The 15,133-nt window shown below is 42.8% G+C and overlaps 1 protein-coding gene across 3 annotated transcripts in view; it reads right to left on the reverse strand.

The window, feature by feature from the left end:
• Window positions 1-10,439, reverse strand: part of LOC128755682 (RNA-binding Raly-like protein) — a 128,027-nt gene extending 117,588 nt beyond the window's left edge. For 2 of the 3 annotated variants that reach the window (XM_053859592.1, XM_053859590.1), the window contains exon 1: window positions 9,418-10,439. The gene's annotated coding sequence lies outside the window, so the exon portion shown is untranslated. The remainder of the gene's footprint in view (window positions 1-9,417) is intronic. The other variant, XM_053859591.1, reaches the window with a different exon arrangement.
• Window positions 10,440-15,133: the final 4,694 nt, after the last annotated feature.

Raw genomic sequence — 15,133 nt, forward strand, 5'->3', positions numbered from 1 at the left:
AGCCCGATCCTCTCCCCAAATATTCTCCTCCTTCTTGTCTCCAAACTTCACCACACGTCCCTCTGATAGACTCATTTCTGATCATGTCTGTTCATGTATCTCCCAATGGGAAGCTCAGTATCTTCAGCACTGACTCATGAATCCCAGTCAAAAAGAGCAGATGAGCAGTTTCTCTTACTTTGCTTTCACCTCTTGCTGCGCATGCTAATAGCAGTCAGCACTGGAGGTGTGCGAAGAGACGATACCAGATTGTGAAGGATTAGAACGTGGGCATCAGGGGTGGGCAACTCAATTTCCTCAGCTGGTTGTATGTTTTGGTTGAATGTGTCATTGTATATACTATTTAATTTACGTGTAAATCATCCGATTCCCAAACCCAAGTCCATAAAAGAAAAGGAGAAAATAATGATTTTGCGTTGGACTCGCAATGAATAGAAGTTTAATAGTTAGCATGTACAGTTTTGTAATCCGAGGGCCACATAAATACAGTTGTACCTGAGGCCCCTGAGCTGCACTTTGCCCAGGTCTGATGTAGACCATCTGCCAAGTGGGAGGCGATGGATGGTCAAGGTCAAAGTCTCCAGGCTGCAGTTGCCTGCTGATGCATGGACTCTGACTCGCAGAGGAAACACATCTTCTCACATTGTCCTCTCTCTCTCTCACACACACATTTGCTTTTCTATCCTTGTGAGGACAGTGTGAGGTTTTGTGTTGCCTTAACCCTTTCCCCAGCCTCTCACCCTAAACCTAACCATATAAAACACATGGCTCACCTGAACCAGGACCCTGAACCAAACCGAACTTTGTGAGGTCCAGGCAAATGTCTTCATCATGTCACAAGGATAGTGTTGGAATTGGTCCTTGGAAAGTAGGTTAAACTTAACAGTTAGCTTGAAACAACATGCAGGACCAAATTAATGTCTCCACTAAAATAAAATGATGCGGTAGAAGATTTATCATCATCGAAGCCAGTTAAATTTAAATCAGTTCAGAGAGTAGTGAAAATCTTTCAGACTGTTTTGCATTCATGAATGGTTCTACTGACCAGAGACTTGCAAATATGTCTCAAAATTGCATGTAAGATGTTCATGATTTATTATTATTTTAAAAAGTAAACCTAGTTACAGGATGCAGAGCTAAAGAAGGTGGAGGATTTGAAGTGCTGAGTCTGTCCAGACTCAAAGACAGTGTGAGAAAGAGGTGAAGAAGCGGGTGCAGGCAGGGTGGAATCATTGGAGAAAAGTGTCAGGTGTGATGTGTGACAAAAGGGTGTCGGCAAGGATGAAAGTGTCCAAAAGGGTGGTGAGGCCAGCAATGTTGTATGGTTTGGAAACAGTGGCACTGAGGAGAAGACAGGAGGCAGAGCTGGAGGTAGCAGAGATGAAGATGCTGAGCTTCTCTATGGGAGTGAGCAGGATGATGATAGGATCAGAGGGACAGCACATGTGCTCAGGTGTTTAGGAGACCAAGTCAGAGAGGCTGGATGGAGATGGTTTGGACATGTACAGAGGAGAGAGAGAGAGCCAGTACATTGGTAGATGAAGATGTTGAGGTTGGAACTGCCAGGCAGAAGGTGGAGAGGAAGGCCACAGAGGAGATTGATGGAGGTGGTGAAGGAGGACATGAGGTTTGTAGGTTTGAGAGAAGAGGAAGCAGAGGACAGGGTGAGATGGAGGAGGATGATCCGCTGTGGCCACCTCTGAAGGGAGAAGCCCAAAGAGAAAGAAGAAGACGAAGAACAAGAAAAAGAAGGAGAAGAAGATGAAGAAGGAGAAGAAGATGAAGAAGGAGAAGAAGAAGGAGGAGAAAGAGAAGCATTTTGGGACTGCCAGGCAGAAGGTGGAGAGGAAGGACAAAGAGGAGACTGATGGAGGCGGTGAAGGAGGACATGAGGTTTGTAGGTCTGAGAGAAGAGGAAGCAGAGGACAGGGTGAGATGGAGGAGGATGATCTGCTGTGGCCACCTCTGAAGGGAGAAGCCCAAAGAGAAAGAAGAAGAACATTAAAAAAAGAAAACCTGTGATTTACTTTGCCACATTGCTCTCCCTTACGTTGAGGTGATTACAGTTACATCCAGACATGAAAGTGGAGTCAAACCAACAACCTTCCAATCGCTTTGCATTTAACTGAGCAGTGACTGATGCCGCTCTGAGTTTTCCCTGTTTCATATCAACGGTGCCAAGTCTTTTATCTTTGCAGGCAACCTCTCCCAGATCACACGAAGTCAAACACACGCCAATGAAGAAGAGAATCATCCTGCTATTGTCACCATCCGTCGCGAAAGTGGAGCGCGGCGGTCGACGATGCCTCCATGAAAGGAAATCAAAGACAGCGTTGATCTCAAAAGACGATCTCTGACTGAAGCCTCGCTTAAGTGACTCACTCTAACTCAAACGGTGCCCACAATAGATGCACTCGAGTCATCCGGTCTGACCCCGTTCCTCAGATCTGGGTGTAATTGCCTGGAATATGGCGAGCTCCGTCCTCTCACTTATCAAATTAACGGCTCAGAAAAGGACATTAAAGTAGTTAACAATCCATCCAGTCGACCGAGTCACGCCTGGAGATAAACTGTTTATCTGAGCCGCTCCATTACGACAGGCAGGGGAATCTGCAGAATTTTGATCTCCGTGAACTGTTTTTTTCAAATTTATTCAAAACCATAAAACATAAAAATCATAAGCAGCTAATTTAGTGTTTTGGAAACGCTTCAAAAATAAAATTTATTACATTAATAAGTCAATATTATGCACACATTTATTGGCATCTGAGCGCCAACATTTTAGCAATAAATGTTAAATGCCTAAATAACACTGTAGAATATTTTGATTTTCAGATCAAATATTCTCTAATATTTAGGCACAAATACATTCACAGAGAGCAGCATCGAGAGGCTTATAGTAACAAGTAGTTATTTAAAACTAAAGGTTTACATACATATTTTCATATTTCAAAATGTTTAATATTTGTATTTAATCATGCATTTACTTCATTTTATCATATTTAAATTTTTCACTTAACAACTTCTTAAGTTTTCTTTCATTAAGAAAAGAGTGATTCAGATTCATTTATAGTTGTTATTCATGTCCAAATTTCACACTTCCACTTATTATTGTATCTTAAAAGCCAGAGATTATTTTAATATATTGCCACTAGAAGAAAATGAATTTTACATTTTCAAAAAAATAATAATGTGTTCGATCACAATGTTTTTTTTTTTATTTAATAATTTAATAATTTAATATAGCACTGTATATGCACATTTTTTTTTTCATGTTCAACATTTTTTTCAGACTATAAAGGGCAAGTGTTGTTGCCATGCCAACAACAGAAGATGCATCAACAACCTGTGGAGTTATTCTCAAACCTGTCATGAATCTCACATCATGTGCGAGGTGCTCTGAAGGGGGCGGGGGTCGAACACGTGACCTCCTCAGTGGCGTCAACACATTCCCCTCGACTTCATATCAGCAATTACAACCCAGCTTCACCGAAACCTTCCAGCAACTCCTCGTGTTTTGAACACATGCCGTGTTTCTCACCTCCGCCACCTTCCAAATATTGTCCTAGCCGAGAGAGGCTTTATGTCCCGGTCCTCCTCCAGCAGCAGCAGCAGCAGCAGCATCCTGCCGTCGAGCACATGCTCAGTGTAAACACCTCGCTCTGGCCGGATGTTTTATTCATTCCTGTGGAGCTCCAGCTACGTAGCAGCGATCATATTCCGCGGCTGGTCTCCAGAGCCGCTCTGCTTTGGCACTGATAACAGGAAAAGCTGCCTGGAGGAGAGACACGGCGCCGCAGGACGTAATAGCAGCTATCAGGAGCGGGAGAGGAGGCCGGGGGCCGTCGCTGCGCCACAAACACCGAGACAAACCGTCGGTAGCGCGCGTGGATGTGAATGCATTAAGAGCGCGGCCGCATTAAGCCAACAAATCATACACTTAGAGGTGCTTCGCTAATGCGTGATTCACGCAGACAAACTGCTCGGGCTAATGAGCGCGCCATGAATGTCTGACGCTCATTAGCGACTGTGTGACGACTTGAAAAAGGGAGGCAGCTTCTTCTTCACTTTTCATCCGATTCAGCGCCACAACAGCCACCAAAGAAGTTCGACACAGAATATAAACAATGACAATGGGTGTTAGCGCTCTGTCGTTTATCATGGTGGCACGATGCGTTAGTTCATGTCAAAGCTGTTTATTCACTTCCCTTCCTCTTTTCTTCGCCGTCTCCAATTCAAATCTGTATTTTTGTGTCCCAGAATCATTTTTCTGCACAAAGAGCCTCCTTGGGTTTGTTGGCAGCATGACGCACAAGCTACATTGAGGTAGCATTATGAAGCTAATGGCTACTACTTGGGATGTCCCGGTACTAGCATCTGTTCTCACAATGATACTGGCCTATTTCGTAGTACAGGAGGGGTTTTTTTTCTCTGAAACTGTGGCAGAGTCTCTCCTGTTAACCCCCTAAAAATAATACTAATAAATTAAAAAAACAGAACCGAATAGAATACAAAAAAAAAAGTTTTCAATCACAAAAAGGGGATGTGCAACTTTAGTTCTCGCCAGCAGCGGATGTATTCCTGACATTTTGTAGTTTCTTTCGGAAATTTTACGTTAACATGCCGAAGGCCGCCATAATCCTGTCCACTTCCAGATTGTTGGCAGCATAACGCACGAGCTACACTGAGGTAACATTATGAAGCTAATGGCTGCTACCAGGGATGTCCCGGTATTAGCATCAGTTCTCGCAGGATATTTTTCTGAAACTGTGCCAGAGCCTCCGTTAACACCGCAAAAAAATAGTACAAAGTAATAATACAAATACAACGGAACTAAATGGAACGCAGTAAAAAAAAAGCTAGTTTATGATCACAAGATGTAAATCTATCTACCGTTACTTCATCCTTCCAGCTAGAAGCGAGACTTTAATTCTTGCGAGCAGCGGACGTATTCCTGACATTCAGTTGTTTCCTTTGGAGGTTTTCTGATAAAAACATGCCGAGGGACACCACATCTCTGTCCTCCTCCATGATGCCTTGGGTGTTTTCTGCTTGCTAGCTTAGATCAGCGATCTTTACTCAGAAGGCGTGGTGGCTCTCACCTAAGTCGCGGCAGTGGCAGGACTGTTTCCATGTAGCGGAAACCCCGACTCATACTCATGCTCTCATAACATGTTGTGATAAAACCCTGAGTAGACATGAATTGCATTTTACTGTAAAGGAGCAACTGGACTGTTATGACTACAGCTCAGTGCTTTGCAAAACCCGACACCAAAGCCGAGCGTGCGAGAGTTCGTGATCGTAGTTCTCATTGTACTTTTAACATTAGAAACTCTCATCTTTGATCAGCTGATTTACGACCGGCGCCACCCGCTGCGAGAGAAACCACTCAGACACTGGAGAATTTTCCTTCCTGACTGTAGTTTTAAAGGTGTTTAATTTAAGATTGCTCAACATGAACCGTTTTTTAAATTTCACTACAAACCATTACACGTAAAAACCAAAATTACACCTAATTTAGCGTTTTGTAAATGCTTCAAAATAAAATTACATGAATGACATGTATTAGCATCTGAGCACTAATATATTTTAACAATAAATGCAAAATATAATATGTGCACAAAAAACACTGTACAATATTTATATTTTAATAAGATATTCACTAATAGAGAGCAGCATCGAGAGGTTTATAGTTACAAGTAGTTATTTAAAACTTGTATTTAAAAGTTGTATAACCACATTTTAATATTTCTAAATGTTTAGTATTTATATTTAACAATTTAATTACTTTAATTTATAAATTATATTTTATATTACTCACTTTATTTTACCTCACACCTTCTAGGATTTTTTATTTGGATTTTAAAAAATTCAGATTCAGATTCATTCAGTTATTCATGTCCAAATTTTATTCTTTCACTTTTATTTTATCGCCACTAAAATAATATGAATTTCATACACAACTAAACTAAAATAATCTGGTCCATCACAATCTTTCTTTTTTTAATTAAAATGTCATACACCATGTTATTTCTTTGTTTGTCTGGCAGATTGTTGTAGAAATATAAGAAAACTTTCAACATTACTAGCTCCAGAGACTTGACGGACTGTCGTCATCCCACAACAGAGAAATGTTGCTTTTCGACAGCAAACTAACTAAGAGGTAAAGACGTCTCATAATGGTGCTGCTACTTCCTTCCATTACGATGTGATCCCGCAACGTAAAGCTCTCACTTATACACATATATCAGCATATGCAGACATCAGCCAGGCTAAACTGGAAATACTGAATCTGAAATCTGTGGTGTCATGTTAGTTCAGGAAACAAGTACTTTGTATCGGCAAGTATTCAAATGTCGTACTCAGTCGGCAAAAAAGTGGTATAGGGACAGCTTCAGATACTAGGGTTTTATTTGAAAAGCATGAATGAGGTTGAAAGGGAGGTGACCTCATGACCTCCGCAGAGTGGCAACACATCACCATACAAGGTGTCTTTCAGCTGACAGTGACTCTGTACTTCCTGTGTTCCATCGTGCTTTTGTCACTTCCTCTGACACGTGTCAAACTCGAGGCGCCAAGTCATCGCATGCGACCCACGACGCCTTGAGAAAGTTGAGAAAATTCCACTAAATTCCAAATGGAACAACATGAAAACTGCATCGCACACAGCATCATCCACATCTTTGATTCACAAAAGGAACATATGGTCGAGTCGGTTTTGAAGGAAAGTAATGTTTGGACTTTAAAAACAGAGGCGGATACTAAAGGCACTGGAGCCTTTAAGGATTCAAGGGCAGAGCGATACTACATCCTGATGCAGATATGCACCTTGCTGGTCTAAAAACGTGGCCCCTTGTCTGTTTGAGTTCGACAACGCTGCTGTTACATGAACATGGAAACACAGATCTGAAGGAAAACACCGGTCGATTCAGGCGACTGAAAACTCTCCAGTTACAGAGCCAAATGGATCCAGACCACATCAGCCAACCTGAGATCAGCACGAAGCTCAGCTCACAGCCTGCGCTCACCACCTCACTGGGATCAGAACCCATCACCTTCTCCGCATTCTACACACCACTTCAAACATGTTTGAGTCCCACACGTGCTCATTGATGCACAAAAGACACACATTTGAAAAGAGAAGCAATTAACATGAGGCAGAGAAGCGTGCTCATATGTTTAAATAACCATTAATAACGGAGAAATATTTCATTTCCAAAAGTTTAATATTCAACAATGTCTTTATTTAACAGTCAACAACGTAGTTGGCTGAAATAAAACGTGTCGCTTTTAGGGAATATAAAGCAGTGACTTTGTGATTCTGTTTTATAAAGATGTTTTTGAATATAAAGAATAAAAAAAACATGCGACTGAAGCATCTTACATTTTATTTGCATTATAATTCACCATGGAACATGACTATCGATGAATGGGTTAATGCCATCAGACACCATCAGGACACCTCTTCTTGGATGAATCTGAACCCCTGCGACCTTCGACCCTGCAGGATTAAGCTGGATGCTATCAACCCTGACGGTTGGAAGGATACGATAAACACACACACGCGCGCACTATTATGCAACACCTCAGCAATCACGCCTGCCGCACTGCAAGACACTAAAAAGTTCCAGATTAGAAGCGATTGATGGATTATTTATTCTCTGTGAGGCGGCAATAATCTGGAGATAAATCTGACTCCTGGAAGATTAGAACACGCCGCTGCACTACACATGAGGACAAAGCCAGAAAAGCTGTTATGTCGTTTTTTTTGTCAGTGGTATGGCACTTAAACGCAGCGTCGCTTCCAGATTATGCTGCAGATTAACAGACTAGTCACTTCAGAAGAGCCCATCAAACACACACTACAAAACCCAAACACACCAGAGTCTCTTTCACGAACCTCTCACTTTTCTTCATCATTGACACAGACATGATGGCCGAACGTATGCTGCATTACTGTCGGATAATCCAGATTACTACGACACTCTCTCCCAGGAGAAGACAAATAAAAAAAGAAACCGGAAAAGCTAGTTGGGGTGTGAGGCAGGGGGCGCCGTGGCAGATGTAGAACTACTCAGATCTCGAGGCAATTTTGACTCAGCAAATCTCCAAATGTTTTTGGGCTGAGGGAGGAAACTTGAACCCACAACCTTCTTGTCATGAAGCTGAAGCATTATGATTTAGAAACTATTTTTGGGGATGTTTTTACTCTGCATTCCTGCATCTATGTACGAAAGTAAACTTTATGGGTGGAAGAGGAAATGTCGCCATCATTTTTCCATGCGTTCAGACCAACTGCATGGTGGTGCCTTTCCTTTTTATTGGTTCATGTTGACGTCTTTTTGTGCTCTAAACGATTGGAGGAGTCAATTTTTTGTGTATTCGTCGCAACAAAACCGTGGTTGTAGACATTACTAAGCAAACAAGTAGAATGTAGCTCAGAGTTTTGGGGTCAACCATCCAATGTGATGAAGAAGAGAGTGCAGCCAGGGTGGAGATGAGAGAGTTAACTTGACAGTGTGCTTTACATGGCAGTCATGGTCGCTGCTATGATGACTTGGGAATCAAAGTTCAAAGAGTCAGAGAAGAAGACCGTGACCTCATTTGATGAAGAGGTTGGGTGTCAGCCTTTTTAGCTAGGAGGGCGTCTGGGCGTCTGCAAAACATGGGAAAATGAACGCCCGATTCTGGACCCTAACTTGGCCGCCAGATGCCGCCATATACCAGCGTAACCTGGCGGTCAAGCTATGGTCCAGAATTAGGCGTCCATTTTCCCAGGTTTTGCAGACGCCCAGACGCCCTCCTAGCTAAAAGCCTGTTGGGTGTGGTCGAGCAAGCCGTACCAACCCGACTGGGCTTGAGACTCTGTGTAGATTCTAAACACCTACATCTACATGTGAACCAACCGGAAGGAAACCAGACCAGGGCACACTAGGGGGCTACAGAAGACCAAAAGCAGAAGGTCCCCTGAGGGGCCGAACCTCATGGGGCGACTTGTTTATTGAACAGTCATGGTATCACAATACGCACTGAGGGGACTTTGTTGTTGTTTAAATTGATTTTCAGACCAGGCCACATCACTTGGGGGGCCAGAGTAGGACCTTGAGTTGATGCTTGACCCAAAGGAAATTGATCTCTTCGGTACAAAACTATGGGATTTGGACCATCCAACAGCGAATTCAGGGTGTTTGCTGGTGTTTAAGACACTTGTCTAAATATCTGACACTCAAAATGACGTGTAAAGACAAGTATACACAGCAACAGTGAATATTTCAGCCCATTCATTTCAACATATTCATGCTCTCCATCTACCGCGTGACCCAGGGCTGCAACAACAGTGAATCCATAATAACAGATCAGCCACAGGTGAATATTCATGTTGCCTCTTTCTTTATTGTAACACACACAAGTATATACCTGCAAAGAGGAAAATGTCTGTTCATCCTCGAGGACACCAAAAAAACACACCGACCAAGAATCAAAACTCCCTTTATGTCCACCTATTTTTTCAAAAAAAGATGGTTATCATCCGGTAAAAATATTGACTGCCACAAGCAAAAGGAGGGGAGAAAAAACATGAAAAAGAAAACAACAAACAACGTGAAATCAGCTGCAAGAAAAGTACCACGTTAAAATGTCAGCCGGAGCTTAAAAATGACCAGAAAAGAGAGATGAAGTCTGTCGGTGAAACGCACCGACACCTCAAAATGACAAAACTGGAAGGCACCAAACAACACTGCAAACCAAAGCAAACAGCAACAGCAAAAGTCGACAGAAACCAAAAAGGGGGGAAAAAAAGAGAAAAACAATGATTATTAAAAATGTGTCAAAACCACCGTTTGTGTGTGAAAAATCTTAAACCTGCCTGGGAACAAAACTGCACAGGCTTCACAGCAAACCCTGGATTGAGGATGAAGTGCATGCTGGAAACTTGGACTCTGGATGTGGAAAAACGCTCCAAACCACCATATCAACGCTCAATTCAAACATCAGCCAAAGGAGGAAAAATAAAGAAGAAAAAAAAACAGGAAAGGGGCAATTGAAAAGACCAAAAATAAAAAAAAGAACGCTTACAAAAAAAAAAGCGATTGTAAATGTACTCACCGAGCGGGAGTAAAATGTCGCAATAAAAATGAGATAAGGCTGAAAAGACAGTATGGCGCGGGGAGAACTGCGGAGGTTTGTTCTTCTCTGGCTCCGGTTCGGTCATGTGACTGATCCAGCCGCGTCGAACAGCTGATGCCGAGAGCTCCGCGCCGCCGCTCTCGCCTCCCCTTCTCTCTCTCCCTCGCTCGCGCGCTCGCTCCCCGTCTCTCTGGAAGAAGAAGAAGAGGAGGAGGAGGAGGTGGTGGTGGTAGAACACGGAGGTAGTTCCTGATCGTCCCGCACTCGGATCTGCTGGCGAGATTTCCAACTCTCCAGGTTTTAAAGCCGCAGTCTGGCTCTGACGCGCGCGTGATGCTGAGTGGAGGAACCGCACCGGCGGACTGACGTGAGAGGACACAGCGTGACGTCATAGCGGACTCGAATCGCCAATAAAGACGCGGTGGGAATAAAGGTTTCGAGCGAGGCTTTATTTCAAAACATTCCGAAGAATAAATAAATGAAATGATTCATCCAAAATATTTCTGTATTTTTTAAAATTATTTCTTTCATTTTGATTCGCCCATTTTCTACAGTGTTATCATGCAGTTATCCTGATTTATTTGCTTAATATATTTATATTTTGCAGTAAACTTCGATTGTTTTTTTCTCCCCATCATTTTTCTCATTGATTGATTTTCCCTTTTATTTTTGTGTTTTGTTCTGTAAATGTTCAACTTCCTCCATTTACTTATTTTCTACATTTTATTTATTTATAAACGAATATTTATTTATACAATTTATTCGTTTATAAAAACACACATACAATTATTACATTAATACTGATTATGCATTCATTCTTTCTTAATCTTATGTAATTCATTTATCTATTTATTTTTCTAATGGTGAACATGTTCACTCCCTTTTCTTGTTCCTAATATACATTGATTGGAATTTTACAGTTGCAGGCCTTATTTTATTATATATATATATATATATATATATATATATATATATATATATATATATATATATATATATATATACACACTTTTTTTTTATAAAAAGTTTTTTATATTATAAAATTCATATTTTTTTAAAGAATATTTTTAGCTGCTGATTTTCCAACACTTGTGTGCCATTTAATTTAAAGAATTTTATTTTATTGCTCACACTTATTAATCTATTCATCCATTTATATATTAGCATCAGTGAGTCTACTGTTTGGAAAGCATCACAAGTCAATAAACAAAAGCCAAAATTGAAATGTTGTTGCTCAATTAGCACCGTTTAACCAACCACAACAACTACACATTTAAAGAAAAACTAAAGTTCAACTACTGCCAGATCTTAAATGAGCACATTAGCATGCTATCAAAGATGTTGGGACTTTCTACCCACCCCCCGGGCTGCCGCCAACTAAACTACAGCTATAACACAAACAGAAGCATGTTGTCAAAAGACACTCACCAACAGCATCTTTCGGTGTCAAACTAGAAAAGGAAAACATTTTCCACCTGGACGCTTCCACCTCTACATCTCCTCTTCCTTCCTGGGTGTGCACTTCCTGTTTGAACCCAGAGATTCTTCCTTCAAAGTAAAAGTCAGTCCAATCCTACCTCTCTGACAGGACATCTTCCGACACCAGAAGGAACTTTTCATCATTTACCCGCGGTGTTCCACAAGACACAATTTCAGGCCCCGTTCTGTTTTCCATCTGCATGCTATCTCTTGGACGTGTGTGTTTCCACTGCTACGCGGACGACACCCAGATTTAGCTACTCATCGAGAACACTGAAGGCGTGGCTGCTGTCCGAGCATGTCTTGATGGTGCCACTAATAGGATGGTGCAAAATTTCCTTGGAAACAGAAACATTAGTCTTTCACCAAACTTTCACCTGAGCTCACCTGACAGCAGCCTCGGTCCCATGTTCAAAAACATCACTCCTACAGATTAGATTCCATTAAATTTGACTAGACTGGATCAGATCAAAAATCGTCGTCCTCTTTGACTTCACGTTCCATCATTCCTAACATTAAAAAATGATCTCTAAAATCAAACCCACGCTCTGACTCGCCGGCATGTTCATATCCATTCATATTCTCCAGCCTGGACTACTGTGACTCTCTCCTCGCTGGCATCAACAGGAAATCCCCTGCTGGTTCAGAACTCAGCAGCGAGGCTTCTAACTGGCTCTAACAGACGGCAGCCGGTCACTCCAGTGTTCACTGGCTCCCTGTCCACTTTAGAATCCACTTCAAGATTTTACTGAACACACTGAACAACTGCTGACCCTCAGATCCTCAGGTGGGTCAAGTTGTGCCTGAGTCTAGAATTATTGAGTCTAAAGAACCTTTACTGTCAGGGCCCCTCCACTCTGGAACAGTCTGCCGGAGGAGACCCCAAACACAACGTGCGCTGACACCTTTAAATCCCTGCTAAAAACTCACTTTTTTATTAATGTTATATACTAGAACTCACCAGAACTTATATATTTTCTTATTTAATGTGGCCAAATAGTTGACATAAAATAAAGAAACAAATAAAAATGTTAATTTGTGTCACATGCCATTCATATTGCTGGCTGCATAATAACTTAAGCAAATGGCCTGTAAACATCATCCGATGAAGTTGTAACATGATTTGTCATTCTGTTGCTGAAAGTTCCTTTTTTAAATCTCATCCTTCCAGAATTCCATCACCTCGGTTGTGTAATTGATGGTCTTCCCTTTCCTGTCCGCTTGACAACGCTGCCTCTTCGCACGTCCATGAGCCCCCTGAAGGGCTGCTTTGCTCCAAAACTTGACTCAAAGTTACCGCAAGAGACACACGAAGGAAACATGTCTGCTTCAGTGGCTAAAGCTGATCTCTGACTGGAAAGTGAAGCCAGGATTATGGAGCTCTCCGTGGTGCTGAAGATAGGTTGAGCCCTTAGTGGGGGAAATAGGACAACAAAAGCAGATGACACGAAGCAGCAATGCAATTATTTTCATCGACTGTCTGCTCGTGTAGTTGGTATTGTTGGTCTTGTTGAGGTGGCAGTAAAGGAAAAACAACTGCTATAAGCTCACATGTGTGATAAACAGCGGACGAATGAAATTCCTCACGGAGGAGGGTGAATGACAAAAGCGGGTGTGGAGCAACCTCTGAGCAGACGTGGACTCTGGGTGGGTGGTCAGCTGCCTGAGCAGCCAGAGAGTAAATCAGAGCCAAAAGAGAGGAACGGAAGACCAACCATGAAGATTGGAATAGTATTTTTTATTATTTATGAGTCTGGACTGAGCCACACAGAGTGTTTGGCGACTTGGCTGAAGGAAAGCTGGAAGTATGTGAAGGGTAGATGAGGGTTCATGAAACAGTGTCCTGGTTTTCAGAGGACACCAGATGGCACTGTCTGCTGTAAAATGTTTGGACTTGAACAATTTATTCAAATAAAATCTCACATCATTTCTAAAGCAAGAGCGCCACCTGGTGGCCTCTGAAAATTCGGACACGGTTTCATCAACCCTGCAATACTGTTTCATGATGCCTCATTGGCCCATCACTAGTGGTTGCGATCACTTGGTCCAAGTCCAAAGTACAGATTTAGAGGTATCTATAGATTAAATGTTTCGAAATATTTTGTGGACTTGGACAAAGCATTTGACTTTGCTCTTCTGGGTCTGTTGTGGGACGATCTTTGTGGATCGTATGTTTTGAGCCCTTAACATACCTGCTACATTTCAGCTCATACTTTTGATGGTCAGACTCAAGAGTCAGGGTGGAGAGGGTCTTCAGTTTGGCAACCTCAGGATCTGGTGCTGTTCTCAACTGAGATTCAGGTCTTGGTCTCCTCTAAGTATGAGAGAAGTTAGAGCCAGATCCTGGAAGAGCTCAAGATAGAAGGCTGGATGAAAGACCAGGACTGGATTTTGGATCGTGATCCTGTCAGGATGTCTCCTCCAATCCTCCGAATGTGGTGGTCCAGGCAATTGGGTGGAAGCCCTCGGTCAGACCCAGGGCACACAGGAGAAGATACGTCTCACTGTTGAGCGTTTATTGATTTCATTGCAAGTACATTGTGGGTTCTGTTTCTGCTTTGAGTGAAAGTGTGTGGGGTAAACTCAGGCTTCCTCCCAGAGCCCTAAGTCTCCTAACAGGTTCATTGGTTTTTCCAGGGTGTCCCTCACCCTCTGGCCCCTGGTCGCCATGACTGTTTCCAACAAGAATAACAGTGGATGCATCCTGGTCAACCGTTTTTTTTCTTCATCTTCTCTGGGAGGAAACGGTGCTCTACAGTTCCATTGCTTCTGACTGTGAAGCTTCCACCTCTAGCCTCCACGCAGACGTCTTAACCAGCAGCATCTTAACATATCAACAGACATTATGTGATTCCAGGTGAAACAACCTGACAGTGCTAATCCGCCGGTGAAGGTTAGTGCAGATCAGAAACAGTTTATTGATGTTTGAACGTTCAGCCGCAGCTGTCAGGCGAAATCCAGAACGAGCCCTGGCTGTGCACAAACTCTGGAGACGACTGTCATCACTCATTCATCGCGACTCTGCCGGCTGAACTCTTCCCACCTAAAGCACCGTCTAATTTCATTCCGCGCTCCGATCACGTCGCCCAGCCTTTCGGGAGATATCTGAGCCGCATCAGCGTTACCCAGGGGACCCGTCATGTGACCTTGGCGTCCATCATCATCAGCGCTGATCGTGGATCTGGGCTCATATTCAGTCGGATGCTGCGCCAGCGCAGCTTCTCTCCTCCTTCTCTGAGCCCGTGCTGTCGCCGCATGTTTGCGTCTCCGTCCTCAAACTCAAGTTGACGGGCAGCGTGTTGCCATGCAAGACATGTCAACGTGTAATTATCTGAGCCTGCGGGTTCTCCTGACCCAAGTCGCTGTCAATAAGGAGATGCGGAGGAACTGAAATAATGGAGTGTAACGAGGAATCGGAGGCAGGGATGTGAGTGGGGACAGTGATGATAAAATAAGACGCAGCTCCCCTCGCAGCAGATCAGCATTTTCATGCCTGAGCAAGCCTCATGTTAGTGATGTGTAATGCAGA

Source organism: Synchiropus splendidus, chromosome 3, assembly GCF_027744825.2.
Source record: "Synchiropus splendidus isolate RoL2022-P1 chromosome 3, RoL_Sspl_1.0, whole genome shotgun sequence".
Classification (NCBI taxonomy): domain Eukaryota; kingdom Metazoa; phylum Chordata; class Actinopteri; order Syngnathiformes; family Callionymidae; genus Synchiropus; species Synchiropus splendidus.